The sequence below is a fragment of the Orbicella faveolata genome, unplaced genomic scaffold (genome assembly GCF_042242905.1).
Source record: "Orbicella faveolata isolate gen_17 unplaced genomic scaffold, um_ofav_v1 contig_34, whole genome shotgun sequence".
Taxonomy (NCBI): domain Eukaryota; kingdom Metazoa; phylum Cnidaria; class Anthozoa; order Scleractinia; family Merulinidae; genus Orbicella; species Orbicella faveolata.
Window position 1 is genome coordinate 23,915,001 of NW_028301563.1, and position 24,361 is coordinate 23,939,361.

A 24,361-nucleotide genomic window follows, 5' to 3' on the forward strand; every position below is an offset into this window, starting at 1 on the left:
GCTGATATAAGAAGATTCCTGATAGGCTTTTTCTTATAATGCGAACGATGGAAAGATGGGTCGATATTCTTAAAGCAATTGGGCATTTTAATCCTTACCGCAATTACGTTCTACCTCTGATAAGAAATGTTACGACAGAATTTCTGTGGCCTTGTTATTAGACGCCTTTCCGTAAGACATCATGTAAAGATCACATGAGAATTGTCTTTTCCCTTTTACGTTTTCCTCCACCGAAATTTATATACTTCGTAAGTGTTTTTCACATCCGGGAACAAATCGAAAGATTTCTCAGAAAAAAAAAAGTGAAAACGGGGTTAACTTGTGAGTAGAAGACACCGCTGGGGAAGAAGTCGCCTTTCATAAGACAGTCTGGTCTGTCATAAGACAGTCTGGTCTGTCAAGTACGACACACATGAGGGAACAAATGGCTAGGACATTGATTTGTTTCAGAAGAAACCTTGTTATGGTTTGAAAACATACTTGGAGGCGTTTATGAATAAAGGCCCTGGTGTATTATTTTTATTTTTATTTTTTTTTCGAAAAACATTGTCGTGTGGTGTGAGTGCCCAATGTCATTATTCTTGATTTACACCGAAGACAGCGTTGAGGATATATTATGAATATCGAAGTGCAAGAACAGAAATTTTGCCAGTCGTTGGACCAGTTGATCCAAAACATCACCCAACTGATCAATAGGTTGGTGTCCAAAGTGGTTGAGAGGTCGCCGCAGTTATACATGAAAACCAAGCTTCCCTTGTTGAGTTGCAATGTTAGTTTATCCCAAGTAGTGGTGAAGATGCAACAAGCCTGGAAGCCATGGCAGAACCAGCATCTATTCCAGCAGAGATCGCTATTCCTTTGAAAGAACGGATCCACGATCAAGCCCCTCTCCCATCACCACAGACAGTACATAAAGAAAACACCGTGTAGGAAAAAAAAGGAGGATCCAAACATGACTCTAGAAGCCATTTCGCTCTTGGAAGGAACGTGCTTGAAAGCAGCAGCTGTGCAATTGGAGCCCGACGTCTTGCACTCCTTGGATTCGCTCTATGCCTTCTACCATTGTCAATGGTGGTGTAACAGTTACATGTACCGTGTTTTCAAGGTATACCAGGCTCTCTTCAATGGGATGGCCTTACTAGTGGTGGCTGCTGGTGCGATTACCAGTTCCATATTCGCGAATACCATCTGTCCAAACCCCAAGGCGCGTGAGAACGAGTACCTGCTGTTATCAGCGAATCCCACTTGTTAACTCCATCGAGTGGAAGTGTATGATGTTTAACAACGAACACCCAATACACTGAAAAATTTATAAAATGAAGTGTGTCGTTAGACGTTTGGTCAGATCATACAGATCAGAAAGGGGTACAATAAGAGGGACTTTAGTGATGTTAAACAGATAGCGGAAGAAGAAGAACACGGTGAGGATAACGAATATGAAGAACTGGAGGACGAATCAGAGGACGAAGAAGATGACAAACCAGAGGAGGAAGAAGATGAACAATCAGAGGGGGAAGAAGATGAGGAAGAAAATTCATGGGTGGCCATTGGAGATGAAGTCGAGGAGCGAAATAAAGAAAAACTTTCCTATAATCTGGCTATCTGAAACATGGAATCACACTGCCAGTGATGAATCCACCAATGTTTTACTTAGACACGCCCCTTTACTCCCGAGCCAGAGGTTACCTACAAATTTCCTTTTTTCTTTAATTTGGTCGAGAAAAATTCGTTGATAGTTCAGAAAATATTTCTAAGAGTCATAAAAATGGCAACGACCGTTGCGAAACGGACAACTGCTCCGAAGGCTCAGTGAATATTTGCCAATGTTCACTGAGCCTGAGGCGAATAATTGTTTTAGTATAATTTTCAGAGGTGAATATCAAGGAATAAAATAACGGATTAAAACATAACAACATAGACGCAATTGTTTCTTTGCATACACTTATGCAACCGTAGTTTTAATGATAAACTTACATGTGCATTGATCGCGAATCAATTTACTTATCGAGATTAGCAGTAAAACAAACAAGCGAAACAATACGAAAAATGAATTCATCCGGTACCTTTGTTTTATCGTTGCTGACTTTATTCACAGTTGTCATCATCGTCTAAAAATGATTAGCTTTTTAAATTTCGATCAATCGATCTCACCTAGCTGCAGGCGATCACTGAGTTTGCGATTCTATAGTGCCTTGAATACGAGTTCTTGAAAAGATTTTAAGTTCAAGGGCGCAGCCTTCATTTTGAAAATTCTCCATTCTTTTAAATATTCTGGACTTGGAATGGTGCCTTCCGAATAAATGAAGAAATTATTCAGAAACTGTACGCTATGTTTACTTGGAAATCTCTCAGTCGTCCAAACGAAGAGGAATATCGAGACTCTGGTCTATGGGTCTTTTATTTGCCAGAAATCTATCTTGCATGATCTCCGTCTAACTTTACTACTTCCACTTCGCTGCTGCCTCTACTTAAGTAATTGACTGACAAATGCACACGTACTTAAATATCACAGCGGTAGCTATGTGGCCACATGCGACGACTGAACTTGAAGGATGCGAAGTACACATGAAATAATTCATATTTGAACTGCGGTTGTAGATGAAAGTGAAGAATGATCATCGCAGTAAATTTTCCAATTTAAGCAATTGGAAAGAAGGAGCCTGAAAAAAAATCGGGACTTCAACGGGATTCGAACCCGTGACCTCCGCGATACCGCGATATCGGTGCGATGCTCTACCAACTGAGCTATGAAGCCACACATTGGGAGCGAGGTCAATCAATTAAGCTCATATCTTCCCGTGAGGAGTGAACTGATCTGCAGTATACATGAAATAATTATTTCCAATTGCTGAAAATGGAAAATTTAAGCAAGTGGAAAGAAATAATAATCAAATCGTTCTAAATTGTCAAAATTGTCAAAATTGTATAAGCCCTATAACATAAGCCTAGATATGGCCTTGTCCCTAATACGTGGCTACCCGTGGGAGGGAGGGTGTAAAGGAATTCGATGCTAGATCAAGCGGTAGATGTTAATGGCAGGGATCTTTTATATAATAACCAAAGTTATTCTCGCATTTTGATTGGTTCTCGCCTATGATCTATTAGAGGACAGACGCACGATTGACGTCATTATTACAAAGCTTTTCCCTCTGTGTTTTAAAATGGCGGAAAATTTTAACAATCTAGATAATATTTTACGTGACTGGGCAAAGGATAAGGTACAAAAAAAGTCTTGTCGAGGCATTGAACAGGTACGAGAAGCAGTAACAAAAAAGATCAAACCGTTTCTTTTCTAAGAAATGACTTAGAAAAAATACTCGAGCAGTCTCAGTCGACAGTCGAGCGAGACTAAACCAAGCACAAAATTGGTCTTGGTAAGCCGAGAACCACTGCTTTATCTCAAATTTAACAACCCTGATAAACAAAATATTGATGAGATTAATTTATTTAAGAAATTCAACTTTTCTCATTCTCAAATTGACTGTTGATACACTAATTGATGTCACGAATAAAACATCGAAACATCACTTCTTGAAATCAGTTTAAATAAACAGATAACCTTGCTTTCCGAAATGCGAATGCTCCAGCCCGTTTCAGGGGACAGCAGCAAGCAAAGTATAGCAAACTACAGCTCACGGCCAGCTTTATCACAGTTAAAACGTGTCTCCGACACTATTTTAAACTCATATGAGAATCACCAACCACAGACGACACAAATTTCCTCCATCACTAACGCTCCTTTCATTCAAAACTCGCATCGAATAGCCTCCAGCTTAACTGCAACCGCAAGTTTTCCCAGCGTATCGTGAAAAGCTGGACCGGTCACGTGCGTATGATTAGCCAATCAAATTCGAGGATTTAGCATTCTTGCCCGCTCAGATGCTTGAGAAAAAAGTAAATGTTTTTTATCATTTTTCCTCAGAATGAACACTTCGAACTCTTGCATTGTTCTCTGTCCAACACTTAAATCAACGCATAAATGAACACCGTTATTCAGCCATCGGAAAGCACTTTGAAACACAGCAAGGGAACGACAAAATAGAGACTGGCCACCATTTCAAAGTTCTGAGGAAATGTAACAGCAAATTCGATTGCTAAGTCTACGAGATGCCGTACGTAAAGGATCGACATCAAGCGTTCTCTTAACACGCAAACCGACTCCATTCGCGCCAAACTGTTTACGTAACACTTTCGCACACGTTTTTCTGTATTGCGTTTCCTACCTTGAGAATTATACGCATAGAACCCGCAAATATTTTATGTATTGTTCATATTTTATATACTCTAAGTAGACGTTATACTTTTTCACTTTTTACCTTGATAATGGCAACCCAAACCTTGTTAGTTGTTTAAATGTGTTTTATAGATCTTTTAGCGTTAAAGTTCTTGTTCTACGTGATAGCAAAAATCACAAGCGAATTTAGGATCCATTTTGTTTCTCCCCGTAGCGTGACGTTGAAAACTAGAATTTTTGCGGAAAAGTTCAGCCCAGATAATAGTAAGGATTTGGCGAGTTTGAAATGTTCACATCGTAAAAAAATGATGTCACATCTAAAATATGCTATTCTGCTGTCCAACTAACTGTTTTGGCAGATCTTTCACTAAATCAAGGCTAAATATCGTAGAAAGTGGGAATAAAGTGATATTCTTCGCTGAAAATTTTGGCGGGAAATGATTCTGGCTATTGATTTTTTTGGGGACTTTGCAAGACCAGTTACTCCGACTTACCTCAAATTTTTAACAATTTTAACTAAACTGGATAGTGATGGCAGTGTAAAAGACTGTCAAAAAATATATATCTTTTCTCTAGAAATAAAATACCGCACTTTTGAATAACGAGTCGCTGAAAATGGCTAAAATTGAGTTACGCCCATTAAAGATTCAGCGGCGATAGATGGCACCTCAAGAAGAGCGTAGGATTAGAGCGAAAAACCTCAAATATATCTCAGTCAACCAATAAGGGGACAAATATTATCACAAAAAATAAGACTTTCTGGAATTTGTAGGAAGTATCTTTTAGCCTCACCTAAAGTTGCCGGAAATTTCGGCCATTTTAGACCGCTTGCGAGGCCAAAATTATGATGTGGTGATATCTCAAAGAAAAACGAATACCTACCTCGTTAAGTGACATGGTTGTTAATCTTTTCGGATAGCTTTTATGCTGTGAAAATTAAGATGAAGATAAACAGCCGACCTCAATCTTTTCCTGCTGCCCGGTTTTCTCTGACAATGACACTTAACTGAGATACGAAACTTCATATTTTCAACTAATGCCATTTTCGTCTATAGGAGTACGTTATATGTAATTGGCAAGACGAAAGTCATATTTTGAATACAATTTGCCCATATTTGTCCTTAAGACACTGAAGCAAGTAAAAGACGAGTGAAGAGTAATATCTTTAGCAGAATATATTGCAGCAGAAACCGTGCTATATTTTCAACATCTTTGCAAGAGGTGATGTGTGATGATGTCTGATGTGTACCTATATGATAAGTGAAGCTTTGGAGCTGCCGGACTGGTTCATAGCTGCCGGACCTTATCCCACTTTCTATAGTATGAAGCGGCTAGGAGTACTTCTACTTCCTCTGGAGTGGAAGCTAGTCCATCGCAGGTCACTCCACCGGAATTTGTCAGCTTTTCCCAACAATTCGCTGGTACCCATTTATACTCCTGAATGGAGAGAAGCACTGTGTGAGAGTTAAGTGTCTTGCCCAAGAAAACAACACAGTGTCTCCAGCCAGGGCTCGAACCAGGACCGCTCGATCCGGGGACGAGCGCTCTAATCATGAGGCCACCGCGTCTCTATTTATATGATAAGTTTAGATTCAAATAAAAAAAAAATAGTCATAATTTTTGAAAGATTTTCAATAAAAAAAATGTGGACAATTTTATCATCCCTTCTAGTAAAAATATGTTCTCATAGACCAATTAACTCACGATTTTACAAGCACACCGGCGCACTTGCAGCCTACACTCCGTAAACAGGAGCACTGAGCTGCGGAACGTAGCCTGTCGCCCACTTAGTCTCAAAACGGACGAAAAGGCAGCAACTGTATTAACACGAATTAACGACAGACTTATTATTTTGCACAGTAACTGTTATCACTCGTATCGGACTGGTTCCAGAACCACTTGAAAATTTATTTATTGAATACAGAATTTCTCACATTACATTCCTTGTACCCAATCACCGCGCTGCATCTGATCTTGCATCTTTCATGCTCTCTTACACCGACTTGTTTTACATTGATCTGCTAAAATTGAGTTTACTAGTTCAACTTAGGGTATTATATCGGGCACAACGAATCCGAAAATGTTAATTTTAGCACCAGCTCATATGAAGCCAAAGTGACCACATACATTTCTACGAAATGCGCTAAAAAAGTGCAAAATTGATTTGCACATCAAAGAATACTATAAGAATTTGCAACAAATTCGACACAAAATGTGACACAAAGACAAATGAAAACGTAATAATCTCAAACACTTAGTTAAATTACCCTTTGAAGACATTGCTGATAAAGACGGACAAGACATGGTTGATATGGACAAGTTATATATCCATATAATTGACACATGAAACTGTTTCTTAATAGTTTCTTAGTGAGATCATCAATTTCGGCGATTGTCGCCTTTTAAATCGCTTGTTGTGTAAGATAAATTCGATGTTAAGTCAGTGCGGACACTTTGTGACTCTCTGCCCTAATCTCCTATGTCTCAGGCTAAATATGAGTGGTGTCACAAATGAAAGAGATCCTGCAATTCCGGGATCTCAGAATTTTCTAGATCGAGAAACAACATGGAAAGCATCATGTAAGAGAGTTTTGTTTTCCCATTTTTATTTTTATTATTCTTGTTTTCTGTAAGGTTGTATCCTATATCAGGAAGGGAACCTCCTAGCACACACCCCTTAATTTCCCTTTTATCGTGCAATTGACAATGATTGTAATTATTTGTTGGTAGGTACTTGCAAAACAATCAGTTGAAAGACTTACCTGAGGATATTTTCCGCTACAATACCGAGTTTTCGACACAGTGAGTAGATCTCTTCTTGTAGCTCTAGATTACCGTAACTAAATTCCCAACTAGCCAATCAGAAGCTGTGTCTACTGTCTTGATATCCTGAGACATCAAGTCACTGACCTGATATGGCTACAATAATATATAGATTTAGCCAGGCCTAAAAGCGGAGCTCCTCAGTTATTTAATTCGATGTTGTTAATAGTTAAAATCATTATACATTGTAGTCACCATCTGTCTTCTCATTGGCTAAAAAAAAAAAAAACTACAGTTAATTCTGGGAAACAGCGCAACCTACAGATTATTCACTAATCTGCTAGCAGATTAGTGAATAATCTGTAGGTTGCGCGCGCCATGCATGATTTTCAAGAGTAACGTCAAGTTCACGGACAGCGAAGTAAGAACATGGCTTGTCGAAAATAAACTGTGTTCGGTGCGATAATGCGTTTGTCGTTATTTTCTTTAAATCAATGTATAAGAAAACAATTATTAGATTCGGTTTTTGTGATATCCGAAATAATCAAGGGCTCGGTTAGTGTTATCAGCTTCACTTACCTCGACCTTGATTATTCCGGATATCACAAAAACCTCAGCAAATAAATTGTTTATAATCCAACTTGCACGGCATCCGCGTTGGATTACATTGTAATGCAAATAAAAAAAGCTAAGCATTAAACTTAAAGGGCTATTGGGCTGAATTGTATGCACCAAATAAATCAACGTGTGAGAAGAACAGAGAAAGGGTTTTTCTGTATTGAACACATTCCTCGTGTGTGCGGCCCCACGCATGCTATACCGAAAACCGTGGGAAAGAACGCAAAACAAGTAAGCGTGCGAGCGTGACTGTGAGCGTGACGTGCGAGCGACGAATGGAAATGCCGCGAGCCGCTAGCAGCCCTCTTCCGATGTCCGCGCTACTAGCGGCTCGCGGCATCGTTGCTCGCACGTCACGCTCACAGTCATGAGTCAAGCTCGCGTGCTGACTTGTTTTGCGTTCTTCCCCATGGATTTTCGAGGAAGAGAGAGACTGCTCGCAGTCTAGGTGATGTGATAATGAAAACGAAGATTGAGCCTTTATTCATGGGCAGATTTCAGGGGAACTTAAGAGGCCACCCCTTCCCCCTCCCCCGCGAGTTTTTTCTATCTAGATCTCTTCGAACGTTCGTTACACAAATCGTCCCATGTTGGGTCGCCGTTCACGTAGCCCTGCGCCTGCACTCAGCGGATTTTCCCCTTTCGAGAGGGGCCGAGGAACACTGGGAACAAGACATTAATTCGCCGCTCGTGGCAAGTATATAACCCTGCAAAACACGTCGGATTTAACCATTTTGATCAGAGTTTTTAGGTTTCAAGTGATTTTTCCTCTTTATTAGGTATCGGAAAGATTAACGCTCAGTTATAAACATGTCAGATCATAAGCAACGTGTTCACGAAAGGTCTAACAAGATCCGCAACAGAAAAATTCGAAGTTGAACGCCATGAAATGTTGACACAAGAATAGGTACTTTCTTGAAAAGATTAAGAGGTAAGCCATCTGATATTTTTCATTGTTGACAGTGGTAGGCTTTAGGGTTGATTACAATGTTACAGTGTAAGTAAGCTTATTTTACACTAGATTTTTGATTCGGTCAGTGTAAAACGCAGACTGCGGACTGCAAACTACAGACTAAAATGTAGACTGACCATAGAGTCTTAGCGAAAACAGGCTAACTGGAGGCTAACCTAAGTGATATCCAGGCCAACTGGAGTGATATTCAGTCTAACCGAAGCGCGACTCAGTTGATCGGAGTACAGTCTTTCACTGCAATTAGCCTGAATAATCATGTTTAAGACCAGCGCCTGATACTATTGTTATAAAACGATATGTACTTATGAAGTCTGTAGTCTGCAGTCTGCATTTTACTCTCAATCTGCATTTTACCCCGGTTTGCAGTCCACAGTCTGCGTTTTACACTGACGATTTTCAATTTGATTGCCAGCAAAGTGGAAGTGAAATCGGAACATCTTTGTACATTACTAAATTACATAGGCCATCAAGGAATATTCGACCGTACAGGCCCTTTCATAAAATAACCACAGAATCATTTAAATATATAGAACAGCTAAACTGTTGGAATTTTGTAAGCAGTATCATCAGTACAGAGTAAATGATGCAGTGCATAAATAAGTATCTTTAGAACATAAAGGAAAAAGAGTCTACTCCCATATACAATGTACTTAAATGTTGGATGTTAAAGTTCAAAATATCATAGGTAATCAAATTTCTGTAGGTCCCAGGTTAGAATTTAGTTGTAGTTTATAACAAATTAGGTGGCTATTATGTTAGTTACAGTAATTTAATGGAATAATTTTGAATAATTAATTTGTTTATTTATTTATGTCCATTTATATTCTGTTTGCAGAATACTAAAATGGATACAATTTATTGGTTCTATTTGACAAACAAATCCTACAAGAGGCATGCAGGTTGTGGTTTCACTAGATAGTACAACGGTAACCAGAGTTGTGGGAATATCGTTCCAGATTTGTACTATCCTTGTCAGCAAAAGCTTATACTAAGTATGTGTTGCTTGACTAAAACAATAATAAGGCTTAATCATTCTGTAATCATTGCAGGCTTTGTTAAATTTACTTTCTAGACTGTTCTTCGTTTTTGGACTATTTGTATTTTGGCCAATGTACTATAATGTGTTGTCCCTAAAAAGGCCAGCCACTGTTATAAGATTGTACAATTGAAGTGCATGGTACCTTTGCAGTTATTGGAGAGCAAACTGAGTTGCTAGTTTAACCAAAGATGATACCAAGGTTAGCGAAACCACCAAAATTTTAAATTTTTATTCATTCCTATTTATAGCTGTGTCAAATTAACCATCGCTTCACTTGAGTAACTGTAAGCGTCGGGGGATTCTTGTTTTTCAAAATCCCACAAACTAAATACTGGATGTGGTTCTTGATACAAAAGGATAGCAATTATTTGGACTTTTAGTAATATATAAAGACAGAGTGTTTATCCTGAGACAAAGCGAAAACCAAAACTATACATGAATTTATTAGTCCAGCTGTTAAGGGACAAAATTGTTCGTTTTTTGATAAAAGTATCAAACTTGGCTAACCTCTATGAGACAAATATTTCCTGATATGGAGCCATGCCAAATTTGCATCCAGAACCATGGAATGCGCATGTCAAAAATATGGCATACAAGGCCCTTACATGGAAACGAGGCTGATGCAAAATACCGATTATTTTGGCCTTGTGGTACTCTATGCCTAGTGTCTTGCTTTTTTTAATACAATAAAAAATTAACCAGTGCCTTTGAGTCTTAAATTATGTCACGTGATAGTCACGTGATTATTGTTTTCAATTATCAGCAAGGCAATAAGCACTGCAATAAGCAATAGGCAATAGTCAATTTATATAGTTTTCATTGACATGATTTTCTTGAGTTACTTGTTTACTGTGATTGAGACACCTTCTATTTCGCATTTGAGACTTTCAAATATGCCGGAATAGATCAGGTATGTTGCAATAAACACTTGCTGAACTTTTTGGTCTGAAGGAAACCTTTTGAAAAACAGCTGTCATTGGCTATAACGTTCCTATGCCTGCTTTTAAAAGCACTAGCTGAATAAAGGTTCTTTTAGTTGCAATTTCCACCACAATTGCACAAACCGGTACTGTCAAGATTAGTCTTCAAACATATGTTAATTTTGTAATAACTTACAGCAATATTCTACTTATAAACCTGATTTCCGTGAATGCCGTGTGTTTAAAAATTACGATAGAGAAAGCGTTTAAATTGATTTAATGAACGAAACTCCCTAATGTTACATGGTAAGCTGTTGCAAAGGGTTGCGCTGCTGTAACTAAAACTATTTTTCATGTAGTTAGTTCTCAGAAAGGGAACAACAAGTTTGTTAACCGAGTCCCTCAGAGCATAATTTGATTCATTTCGCGTTACAAATTTAGAAGTGAGATATTCGGGAACCAGACCGTTTAAAGACTTGAAAATCATTAATTAGAGCTTTCTGAATTTGGTGTTGAAATTGCAAGTCTTTCCAGCTGAGTTTGTGAAACAAGGAATCGACATCAGCGTCATAGCCCGATGAATTTATTACTCGTGCAGCACAGTTTTGTTGTTTTTGTACCTCATTAGATAATGTTTTGCCTCAATCACCCCAGACTAGGCTGCAGTAATCAAAGTGAGGTTGAACTAGTGAGTTGTATGTGCAGAGTAGGGTAGATTGAGGCACAAATGGCTTAACTCGCTTTATGGCTCCAGTTGCAGTTCTAAGCGATCTTTTTACACAGTTTATCAATGTGGGAATGTCACGTTAGATTTTCATTGATATATACTCCGAGTGATTTCACAGAGGAAACTTGTTCAATCGGAACATTATCAATGGAGAGTTCGAGTGAATCACATAGGGTACTTAATCTTTGCCTGGAGGGCGATCAACATAAATTCCGTTTTTGTAGCGTTCGAGGTATGTCTGTTAGACACAAGCCATTTGCTTAGCTTTTCAGGGTCGTGAGATAGACTAGACTGAATCAGATACAAATCAGAACCAGCATAAGTAATGTGGGTGTCATCAGCATACATTCTAGGTACGCTAAACGATAGACAGTTAGGCAAATCGTTAATGTAAATTAGAAATAAAAGAGGACCAAGGATGGTTCCTTGTGGCACACCATATTTAAGAGTAGTGAAGTTAGAGAGACAGCCATTAACGAAGCGTCGTTGTGTGCGATTAATCAAATACGATTTAAACCAATCAAGAGTTTTCCCATGAGATCCGTACCGAAATTAGTTATATCCCGTTAAGCCAGACTTAAGGACGTTCGTGCGAAAATTCATTTTGGAGAAAACATGCCCGAAAGAACACCCTAAATCTGAAAAAATCGGGCTTCGTTAGCGAATAAGGGACCGTTCATTTTTTATGAGGGAGGGGGGGCTGGTGGGATTTGGGAAGCACCATTTAAAAATCACATGACCCCCCTCAGCTTACCAATTTTTTCACCTGGCCCCCCCCTGTAGCTGTAATTTCTGGGGATGACCCCCCCCCCCAAAAAAAAATTGAACAAACAATATTTAGATTTCAAATTTTTTTAATATTTGTCTGTTATCCCCCTACTTCACGTTATTGTGCTCACTATGAAGACAATATTTACAATCCCTATACTACAGAGAGCTGTTGTTTAAAAAACAAATCAAAAGAAAGAGAAGTCAATTTCGGATCTCCTAGTTATGGCTCGCCCTGAGCGTGTGGCATTTGGCCTCTCATTGGCATCTTCCTCATCTGAATTGATGAATGCAAGAATGCACTTGAGTCATCTTCTCCCCCAGAGTCAATGACATCACTGTCATACTCATCATTGTCATTTTCATCCGTTTCACTGATGTCAGCACTTGCCCTGTTGTCATTTTGTGTCAATGTCCTGGCATTTCTCAGTGTTGGTTGGCCAGCTCTGAGAGGACTCTTCTGCTGCAAGCATGAAATGTCTTACAATTGCCTTTACTTTCTCACTGTTGCTGCTTTTCAAATGCTGCTTCAGCCCGAGGTGATTCAAGTACTTGTTTAGTTCTGGAACACGTAGCGTTTTAAGCTTGGTTAGATCTTCGCACAACTCAGTCCAAGGATAATCCTCATGTGATTTATCTTTTGCGTCCCTAGTTAACTTTGCCTTTTCTTCTGCTCTCTTTTTCCTTTTAAATTCCAGCACTTTAAGATGCTGAAGATAATCCACCACAAACTTTGATTTGACAATAAACTTATCTGCAAATAGAGCAACGCTCTCTGGGTGAGATAAAACCAGCCTGCCACTTCCATGCTCTTTCTTCGCTTGGACCCTTGGCTGCCAGTCATCTGGATCACGCCCTTCTTTTGGGGTCTTCTGGTAGGAGAGGTAGTGGTATTCCGGTAGGCAGGAATGGTCAGGAACTGGTTTAAGAAAAAGAAGCAATCTTTCTAAGTGCGGATGGCTGTTCAGAAAGGGCGAGTGAGTTTTCCATGCCAGGGTACCAGTTGAAGCCCAGTGATGGAAGAAAACTGAACTTCTCCATCAAAGAGCACAGAGCAATGGTGGAAAAGTTGCATGTCATATTGAAAGATGTAAAGGAACACGATTCCACACTCTTTCAGTCCAATGGGCTTGCTTTAAAGCAGGGCGAAGAATTTGCCCACAGTTTTAATGTAAAACAGATCAAATGTATAGAAGCTAAGTTGACGAAGGTCACGCAGGACATGGAAGCACTAGAAAATAAGAAGAGCAATTATAACAGCATATTCAAGGGCATACTCAAACAGCACATCAACAAAAGGAGAAGGAAAAAGAAAACCGCAGAAAGTCAAATGAAAGAAACAGGAAGCGGACTGAAAACAACGTCCAACGAGTTTATCTAATCTGTGTTGGAAACCCGCTAGGAAATGATCTTCCACAATGCCTTGTGTATCCTCCTAGAGCGGCCGTCCCGGAAGAGTGTATTAAAGTTGAGGATGTTGCCAGGTCGATATTTAGAAGAGATGGGCCATACGTCGCACAGCTCTTGGAAGGGAATTATTTCACCAATGCTGCAAGAAGCAGAATCACCACCAACCTTGAGCAGGAAGTCAGAGATTATGTTTACACCTTCATGTGCCCTGAAGAGTACACTCTGACGGAAAGCATTGCTGCTTCTTGCAGCATTGGTGAAAGAGACTCCCATAGCAGCACAAGCGGCGACGAAGAACTCGACGACAGCGAAGATGAAGATGAGTGCCAGTGAAAGTTGCATTCGAAAATAGCAGTGTTAAATACTTTGTTTCAGTATCTACAAATGCCTTTTGTCGCCAAACGTTTTTTTAAAGCAGAAGGAAAGTTTGTAATAAATTTGTATCCTGCCTTCTATGTTTATTCTATAGCAATTTTTTTGATATTCAGATATTATGCCATTTTAAAGTTTTACTAAAATATTTCACGTGACCCCCCCTTTTCCCTTATTTTTTTGGGATGCCCCCCCCCTCGAAAGCCATTTTTTTTCGCATGGCCCCCCTCCCAAATCCCACCAGCCCCCCCTACCTTATAAAAAATGAACGGTCCCTAAGGCCACAGTGTCTGTAAGCCCAAAAATATTGCAAGTAGATCTTTGAAAGGAAATGTTCTCTGCCAAATATTGTTTAAGTGGCCCTTTTTAAGTGTATTTAGTTAACTGGTGAGGTTCCTTAAATAACAAGTTCGCATTTAGCCACCATAGTTTCACGCGCCTTGCAGCCGCAAGATGGTAGGATCCAATGTCCCATGGACAGAAATATAAATCTTGTATTTTTTTTAACTTCCCACATTGATTTTTTTGTTCATTTTTGGACGATGTGGAGATGATGGTAAATAAAATCTGTGTCTGGAAAGAAAAGTAGGGGTCACCGAACGTCTAAGATCGTTAAATCCAGGCAAAGCTGTAGGCTATCTGTCCTATCATTGCTTATTTTCTTACTTAGCGCGCGCTTACATGCATGACGTGGCTTGTGAATTTGCGTGCACAGTAAGGATGCGCAGAAACAATTATTGTGAACGTCCTTAGGGTGGCTCCCTAGAGTATTTACGAACACCCTTCCTATGGAGCGCGAGGTAGAAAAGAAAACTTAGTCAACTTCTCTTAAAGTTTTCCCTGTAGAGATTTACCAGTATCGGTACTGTTAAAATAAGGCTTATTTTTTGGATGTCAATTTTTGGATTTAGGCCGTTACCATGGCAACATCTCATCTAATGATAGGCAGATATATTCCTCATTTTGGCCTGAACTCCTTAATATTTATACTCTCCTTCGGTGAAATGTTTTCACACTTTGCCACATTATGAAAATGATATTGCGTGACATTTCGAATTGATAAAAAGTCAAGGTTGTTTGGACGGTTTTTCCAATATTCTGTATTTTTTCATTCTTCTAAATATATCAAGTTAGCTCTGACAGATTTAAACAGAAATAGGGTATTTTATAGGAATTGTATGTGGTCACAACTGAGCCAAATTAAAAAAAAAAACTCACCGAAGGAAACGCGAGAAAATTCACTGTCAGTTTTGCTTTTTGTGCTCATGTTGACGTCATAAAAATCGAAAAACACTGACGTTTTCCTTTGAATGCGCGCAGATTACTTGAGCTTTAGTCCTATGTACGGATGAATCGTGAAACTATAGGGAGCCACCATAAGCAAATCACCTCAATAGCCAACATAGATCCATGCTTTGTCCAAGCCTCGATTTGATGCAGAGACCCAATGACACTGTGCATGCCGAAACACAAGTTTCAGAGTTTGAATCTCTGATGACTGTATATGTAATGTTCAAAATGATTACTTCATTCTATTTGCGAGGAAAAACGAGAAAGAAGAAGAGAAATAAAAATTAATCGTATTAACGCAATATTCGGTATTATTTTATTGTTTATTGAAATGATGGTCACGTGACTAATCACGTGACAAATTTTTAGACTCCCAGATACTTTATAAGTTGCTTTTATATTAAAAAGCAAGAAATCTAGACCAAGAACTGCTGAGAAGGCTCAGAAATAAGCATTTTAACTCAGCCTCGTTCCCATGTAAAGGCCTAAGACGTCATTTATTGACATGCGCGTAGCATGTTTGTGGGTGTAAATTTGGGATGGCTCCATATCAGAAAATGTTTACCTTATAGAGGTTAGTAATCCTGGGAAGTTTCATGCTTTTATCAAAAAATGAACAATTCTGGTTATTTTTGGCTCTTAACAGCAGGACTATAGTTCCATGACCTATGCAATACATCCTTGTTCTGTGGTTTATGTGGTTTGAGATCTCACTTGTGATTGGTTATTATACAATAAACATTTCAGGCGTATTTTAGGTGTTCACGGTTTTGTGAGTTTGACTGTAATAAGTATTTCTTTAAAAAATAGTGTTTCCTGCGTTTTAAGAATACATTATTGGGAAACTTTGCTTGAACCCCTAACAAGTAAGCTGTCAGTGGTATTTCTGTCTTATGTAGTTTTGACTTGCAAGAGTCACAACCAGAAAGTACAACATAAAAGATTTTCAATTGTTTACTCACATCACTCCTCTCCTATTGGCAAGCAAGCTTAAAATGCATAGGACTGTTTGTACTTCAAGCATCAATTTTCAGGGTAGTTAATATTTCAGACATTCTAAGGTGTCACCCGTTATATTTAGGACATTCATATGAAGTGGGAGAAGTTGTGTATATCCACCTGTAGATTTGATCATTGACAAAAGAGCATGCATTTTCAATGTAATGGAAATTTTGATCATGTAACAAAACTGTCTCATGTGCTTGGTGACATTCTTATTGCCTCCTTAAGTAGAAAGACATTATAATTAATCATTATATCCTTTGTTTACTCAGTTCCTAAATCTCTACCATATCTCCCCCAAAAATATCAAAAGTTAATAGATAAGTGTACCCTTGTGTAAAGTTGGAGATTTTTGTATCTAACTTGAAGATACAATTAGTGCTCTTCGCTTCTGCTGGAACGGTTTGCACCATCTCGCAAAGTATACCTAAGTATAAGCAGGGTGTGGAGAAATGAAAACCAATTTTTTGGCCTATCCTCTCAGTGAGCTGTAACTATGATGTACTTGTCTAAAAGTCATTCTCGCTAGCCCCCAAAAATTTAATCTCTCATAGTACTTCTGTAGTTTGAATTTCCTCACAGAATTTCCCAAGGAACTGCTAGGCTTTGTGCTATCAGACATGACTTTCTTTGCAAGCTAATAAGTTCAGAAGCTAAAAGCTATTTTCTTGAGTCAAACAACTCCTTCATGTACATGTAGAAGGAGTTGAACTTGCCGTTTTCCCTTGGCTTATAAGCCTTACAGGTAATACAGGTACTTAAATAATTAAGCTATTTAGTGAACTTCTAGGTTCTAATTTGTTTGAAATAAAATTAATATTGAGATGTTCATGCTAAAAAAACCATTCAATCTAGGACTCCAAATCCAAAACTAAAGAGTCACCAGTTAAAGTTTTTATCCTCATCAGGCATAAGAGGGGTGTAAATTTATATCTTTTAACAACTTTTCACCTTAATAGCTTACTTTGTCTGGAAACAAGCACATTTTGAATTTCAGAGTTATGGTGGTGCGTAACATGAAGCTACGAAAGCATTTGTCAAAAAATATTTACTTATCTCGTGGCTTTTAGCCTTTTTAGAAGTTAAAGTATTAGGAAAAGTGCTTAATATTTAGATGTTTGCTTGTTCAGTTCAGTTAATCAGCCACCTAGGTATCCAAAGTAACTTCCAGATGTTTACAACATTTGCCTGCTGCAATGTTGGTGTACAATGGAGGTACACCAACATGGCAGTTTCATACTGGGCTCTGTAAATTTGCGCAAAATATTTCAACAAATATCTGAAGCTTGGGAAGATGCACAGCCTGTAGAGCTAAAACTTGGAAAGTTGTCTTCTTTATTTGTCTCCTATAACATCACAATGTCTTGAATTTATCCACTGAATGGTCAATTCGAATTAATTTTTGTGTGACAGTGCAAACCAAGAATACCAGCTCTAGAACTCTGTCTACTTTTTTCCTTATTTAATTAATTAAAAGTCATTTGCTTTTATGCTTATTTAAAGTTTTCATCAGCAATGTATATGCTTTCATGAAAGGTTAGCACAGGTATCATGTTTGTCAGTACCATAGTTGCATCTTGTGTCATTGATTGTTGAGTACTGTTTGAGAAGGATCAAGAACCATTCATTTGATGTATTTCATGTGATCTGAAGAGTTCATGCAAGTCTTCTGAGTTGTCTTGCAGGTATGATTATCAAAGTTTAATTAGCATGTCTCTCTTACTTGGTATCTCTCCTACTTACTTTGTATAATTGCAATCAACAAATGACACTGGAAGATCTTCCTGTCTTTGCTGAGGTGATGTCATCCACTATTGCAAAAGGGCCATTAGGAAAATTATTTCAAATGTGATCCTTGCAACCTTTTCATGAAATATATGATCTTGAACATAATGACACTTCAGTCTGGACTGAAAAGAAAAGAGTAACACTTTTGCAGTGTCTATGAATTGTTTGCATTCCATCTAGTGGCTTCAACGTTCTTCTCAGTTTATGTTTATTGTCCTGGTCCAAATAATTATAGACATCTTGATCTTCCATTTAGGTCTTAAAACTGTTTGCATTCCAGTTAGTGGCTTTTCTTTTGTTGTCCTTAGTCTGCATTGAATGTGCTGGTTAAAAAACAAAACAAAATATAAACAAATTGGGATGTCAAGTCATCTTGGCAAACATGCATATCTGGGGTTATGCAATCCCAAGCTTCCTCTTTTTGAAAAAGTCAGTAGATCTGATCTTGTCCTTGCCTTTAGATCATGAAGGTTATGCAGTCTTGAGTGACCATGATATAATTGTGTAGTCTAGATCTAGAATAAGGATATAGTTTAGAATCACTCTGTCGTAAATGCTGTGTCTTTAGGGTTACCATGTGCCTGCATCTAAGCGATGTAGCTAATTTTGACATGTAAACAACAAAACCATGTCAGGGGATATTTTATTTTGAATTTTTTTTTCCCAAGAGTGATTTTTGTACAACCACTTCATATATTTTTTTAATCCTATTTCAAAATTGTTCTGTAGCTTTTATGTTCACTGAAATTGAATATGGCAAAATGCAGACATATTGTTTAAGCACTTTGGGTCTAGAACCTGAGTAACATATTAAATTAGCAAAAAAATTTCATTGACTTGTAGCTTTCTAAAGGTGATTTGGACACTCCTGTTAGGTGGCCTGGATAACTGGATAATTCATTTTATTTCAAAATTCTTTGTCTCATTTGATAACCAGCTCTATAAGCTTTAATTTGATATAGGGGTTTAGGTAGCTACAGTACAGTGTGAAAGGGGAGCATTACTTCTCTTGGATGCGAAACACCTCTCAAGGTATACGGTAACCTTAAAACAAGAACTTATTGCTTCTTTCCATTTTATGTGAAACAGTATATGACACAGCCACCTTTATAGCAGAGCTCCCAGGGGCCGCCACCAAGCGGAGTCCCATAACTATAGAAACAGAACCACATGCACGCATACAAATAGAAAACCATAGAACTATTTTTTCATGGTCAACATGTCTAACAGTGTGGATCATGGTGCTCCCAACAAAGCCAACGCCGTGGAACATGGCGGCCATAGTTTAATCATACACGTATGATATTGGACATCCATGTCATGGTCAATTGACAGCTGTCAAAACAAGGTAACTGCTGACCAGTATTATGTGACCATATCAGGAGCTCAGGTTAAGAGCTCATCAAGGTCACCTGTTTTTTAAAAAGTTGACCGCTGACAAAGTACTGGTTTTCTATTGGATTGTGGGCTCAAGCTAGGTTAACTTCTTGATTAGGGCCGGGTTGTTCAGAAGGTATACTAATGTTTTTCACTGCTTATGTTTTATGTAGTTTGAGATTATTGAAACTCAAAACAGAAGGCCAGACATTATAAACAGAAAAAAACCTCAAAGTTACAAAACTCACATCAAAATCCTGGGTTAGCTTACTCCGGCTTTGAGCAACCTGGCCCAGGAGCTCCACTTTTAGGCTTGGCTAAATCTAAATATTACAATGTTTACAATTGACTCAGTGGTGGCATGAATTTGTACATGTATTTTGTAACATAATCGTGCATTGCTATTTGCCTTCATACTGTACATCCATCAATAGTTCATTTTTTTTTTTCATAAAATATGCTATTAATACTGTCTACCTTTTAAAAAATGCTGGAATTCTACATAGCCTTAAGATACTTCCCAAAAGTGACTGTAAAAAGATACGATTAAAGGTATGACAGCTGTATAGTATTAAGAACAGCATACAGGAATATAATGAGATCCACTGCAACATTGCAACATTCACAATGAAAAACTCCCCCTGACATTAATGATAAAAATAAGACTTTGTGGATGAATACTTACATGTGGGCTACCATTAATAATTTTATAATTCAACTTCAATAATTGATGTTTTTTTTTCCTCCACGAAGATTGTGGACTACAGGGACTGTTAACTACTGGGTGACCCCATCAAATATATAATTTTGTAATTAAATTATGTCAAAAATTAATCAGTAAGCTATAAGTAAGTTATACCATCTACACATATTTTCCCTTCACTACATGTAGACAATTGAACATACTCGGAGGTTTTGATGCATATGTGCATTTGGTCAACCAAATCCAAGATATGTTTAATTAAGACATCAGTAAAATTACAGCTAAATGGATAAAAAAAAATATCCTACATGCACCAAAGTTGAACACGGAAAGCCCCCAAAAAATTGAAAAATAGGGACCGTGTATCCCCAAATGCAGTAGCACCAATGGAATCGTCTCCGTGCAAAGCTTTCTCTGCATGCAGGGTCACTGATTGATGTAGAAAAAATAGTTCATGTTCATGTGCAAAAGGGGAATATGGAGGTGCTGTTAGCAATTTACCACGTTTCAGAAGAGTGTATGGATTTACTATTTTGGAAAATTATATTCCATACTTGCTGCACCAGCAAGCCTAGTGTAATACTAATTATAATAAAGTTTCCATATAACGCGCGCTCCGATTGGCTGAAACAGCGTGCTTTATCAGAGAACACAGCACGGGTTGATGACGGTAAGTTGGCTTCCAAATTTTTGCTTCGGAATTTTGACAAATTTGACCCAAATAAAACATCCCCTGTGACTCAGACAAACGCACTGGAAGCGAGCTATTTTTCTGCAGTAAATATGGCTCACAGAGACCATTGTTAGCAACAGTAGTGTTAAAACTGTACTAAAATAACAAGTTTTGCTAGATTCCCGCCGACAAAACATGTACAGCTGTAGCGAAATACACAAATTCTCAACCTAAACAATGCTTCGATAAAGACATTATATTTGTTACGAAGGCAGAAATTATACTAAGAAGTAAAACAACGACAGAAAACAATTGAACTGTCTCTGTTTATGATGAGAAGCTTTATTTTTGTAAATTTACAATTAAAAATGCTCATTTGCTCAAACAACACTTACATGCAGTGTAGTAACGCTCGTTCTCCGGTCATCTCAGCGAAGTAAACCGACGAGTGGTCAGTGCAAAACTTGCTCTGATATTCTCTTCTGTGCTCGAAGTAGAACCAGTGGGAACCGTTAAGTCTTTCTAACTTTTACGCTAGTTCGGACAATCTTGCTGCATGCGGCTACAAGCCGTAAATAACTGTAGCTCCTGTCAAATTCAACCCGGCATTTCGCATTTTCATCCACAAGCTTTGAGCTCCGCGTTTCGTAATTTCCACTGGAAAAGTGCTCGTTTTCATGGGCCACAATACGGCCGGATTCCTCTGCACTATAAACCTTTACCTGCCTTGAGATCCGTATTTAAAAATTAACTTAAAAGCGAACTTTGAAGGCATCGTTCTTCTCTCGAAAGCCGCTCAAACTTCTCGAAACTGAAAGCTTAGCTGAAGTCCAGTTTGTGATTGACAGCTGTCGCTTCGTTAGCCAATCAAATTATTTGAACAATTCTAACAAGGATTGTGATTGGCTTACTTTAGCGTGCTTTATCAGAGAACAGTGCACGACTGACGCCACTTTTCCTCGTTTGGAAAATAAAGTTTGGTTTGAAAATTCAGCCGAATGCGTGGGGAAATTATCTGATTCTTTATCATAAAACAAATAAAGAAGCCTCGACTGTGCTCTGTTCTGTTGTAAAGCACTTAGGAAGCGGTAGAGCACTCAAGAAGTAGGGAAAAACACTCGACTACGTCTCGTGTTTTCCCCTACACTTCTTTCGTGCTCTACCGCTTCCTGCGTGCTTTACAACAGAACAGATCACAGTCGGGGCTTCTTTATTTGTTAATCATCCACTCGACATTTCAACAACAACAACAAAACCGAGGAAAACTACATAAACACAATATGGGTATCACTACACCTGAATCAAACGAAGGATACCAGAAATGTTACAGAAAATTCGTTTAAGATTGATTATCATTCCAGTTAAAGCCAACAAATGCATTTAGAAGCCGGAAAACGTCCAAAATCTCAAAGACTTACGGTGTTCAAGTTTAATAATTATTCGCGCCAAAGCGTAAGTTGAATATTATTTTCGCCAACGGCTTTGCAGTCCTTTTTTCGGCCGTGGCTTTACCAGTCTTTTACCAATAACCTTAAAAGAAATTCAGCCAAACATTTCACTAAACCCAATAAATTAACCAAACAAAACGAGGAAGTCTCCATAATTTGTAAACGCAGTATGCATGACAACATACGAGCGTCAAAAGCTGTCAAGGGTAGCAAATCGATGGTTTTCCTTCTTCCAAAGGTAAACAGAAGAAGAAATTATAGCAGTCTACAAAGCGGCTGTCCTTAATAACTAAAAAAGAAAACTTCAAAACTCGCCTGGTAGTATTTACAAATACAGTTTTATTACTTTTAGACGTGAGGTTATCGGTATACGGCGAAAAACAACAGAAAACTAAGCTTGTTTGTTTACAGTATGCAACTTCATATTCAACAACGACTCTAGTCTTATTGTTTGAAATTTATCAAATTTCTCCCAGTATGGTTCCAAATCAGACAATCAGGGAGACTTTAAAACTCGTATTGAAAATATAAGCTTAACGTCTAAGCTTATCTCGCCGAAGCAACTACATAATTTTTATGGAAAACGCGAAAGTTCCTATGTAAAAAAGTCGCTTACCACAATTTGGCAGTTCACTTCAGTTTGAATCCTATAGGCACAAACTTCCAACAAAAGTTGCGAAGACTGAACTGAACTAATATTTTTGATAGATCAACGAATCAACTACTCTTTTCCCGCTGTGTTTTTTCCTCTATACACAAGAAACACGTTTGATTTCTCTTGTTGATCACCTGATGAAATCATGTGACTTCTTGCACGGCGCACGTCTAGCTCGACGCGCGAAGTTCTGTAGTCTTCTGAGTAAATTTTTCGGGTATTCCAGCTCTTTTCTATAGCCGTCGTTCGCTCTGCCTCAGGGCATTGTTCGGTATTATTTCATATCCTTTCTCTAGCCGTAACTCGATCTAATTCACAGCATTGTTCAGTACTATCTCGCCTCCTTTCTAGCCCTGGCCCGCTCTTTCCCGATCTTCTCCGCCACTTCTTTGGCTCTCAATCCTTCCTCTCTGCCGTTCTCTTTCACGTTCTGCTTCAGTTAAACCCTATCTTGAAAACGTTAGATAAACCCCTCCGATCGTTTGTTAACATAACAAATAGAAACAGGAGCCATAATCGGGGACGGAGACCGTAAGTCTGGGGATTCGCGCGCACCTATGATATGGGACAATTTTTCTATTTTTAGAACAAATTGCGCCATCCTGACGTCATATATCCGCGCGGATTCACGCACATGTCGGGGGCTCTCGCGTGGATGTTGTCACGTTGCGTGATCAAATGGTGAGAGTTGAGACATTCTCTTACGTATTTTTCACAGCGGTGGTAGGGAATAAGGCAGGGAATACGAACCAGGGCGCTTATATGTAGTTTTATGCTCTGAGCTAACGGAAAAGGTGGGTTTTTCAGGGTCGAAAACAAGACTTCAATCTCGCGCTGGGAATGAATAATAAGATCTGCTCACGCCAGTTGTAAGCTTACGCGTATGTTTTTGTGTTTGTTCTGACTTAAGAATATAGCGAGAAAACTCGCTACTCTGGTATCGAGTTAATTTGTGAGTTTCTCAGACAATGGTTAATCATCTCTTTTGATGGTCTCTTATTGTTTCTGCTTGTTTGGAAGTTTTTGAAAGGAAAGTCTGACGCGTGCAATTAGCTCATTTGCATAGTGCAGCTCGTGCACTTTCAAGGCCGAGTCGGTGTTTTCAAATGTCAACAAATCTTGACAAAGATTTCTTTCGTTATCTTTTGTGCTGAGATGCTGCAACAAATTTCACGAACGCGAAAAAGGCTACTAACATCATGTGTGTTTCTTCAACATAAGCATAGTGAAGTTTTACACTGCGAAAATGAAAATAGACAAGGAGTTTTTATAACTCGATCAACAAAATCGAAATCGTTATTCCAAGTTGATTAAAGAAAGCGTCATCGTAACTTTGCTGATTATTTCTGCTTTATTCACATATTTTCAGCTTAGCTTTTAATATGTTCTCAAACCTTTATCAATCTTAAAACATATTTAAAAACTATATAGTTATTGTTTGAGTTCGATGTATGCTTTCACACGAAAGTGCAGCGGAAGTACAATTTGTCATGTTTACTGACTGTACAAAACACGCATCGGCGGGCGCTCTCATTCATCGACAACAGCGAATTTACTGGAATTTTGCACGAATAAAACTGAGCAGTATCTACGGACGTAAA

General features: G+C 38.4%; 1 long non-coding RNA gene across 1 annotated transcript; it reads left to right on the top strand.

The window, feature by feature from the left end:
• The first annotated feature begins 6,934 nt into the window (after positions 1–6,934).
• On the top strand, positions 6,935–9,659 carry LOC149105365 (uncharacterized). Its single transcript, XR_016201614.1, has 2 exons — positions 6,935–8,546; positions 9,424–9,659. It is a non-coding gene; the product is annotated as an uncharacterized LOC149105365 (long non-coding RNA).
• Positions 9,660–24,361: the final 14,702 nt, after the last annotated feature.